Below are 210 nucleotides of genomic sequence, written 5' to 3'. Positions count from 1 at the left end.
TTGCTACGCGATGGGCAGGGCGAGATTTTCTCAAAAATCCACCCCCGAGTGGTCCTTCTTGTCAATTTAGCTCGCAAGGCGGAGAAAACAAAAACGAGGGGTGCAACACGAGGACTTCCCAGGAGGTCACCCATCCTAGTACTACTCTCGCCCAAGCACGCTTAACTGCGGAGTTCTGATGGGATCCGGTGCATTAGTGCTGGTATGATC

The 210-nt window shown here is 52.9% G+C and overlaps 1 pseudogene; it reads right to left on the bottom strand.

Annotated features, from left to right (window-relative positions):
* Positions 1-97: 97 nt before the first annotated feature.
* LOC118345251 lies at positions 98-210 on the bottom strand (annotated as a pseudogene; the record flags this gene model as incomplete).

The sequence above is a fragment of the Juglans regia genome, unplaced genomic scaffold (genome assembly GCF_001411555.2).
Source record: "Juglans regia cultivar Chandler unplaced genomic scaffold, Walnut 2.0 Scaffold_18486, whole genome shotgun sequence".
In the NCBI taxonomy this organism is placed as follows: Eukaryota; Viridiplantae; Streptophyta; class Magnoliopsida; order Fagales; family Juglandaceae; genus Juglans; species Juglans regia.
Note: the sequence above shows the minus strand (reverse complement) of the source record. Positions and strands in the feature narration are given on the sequence as shown.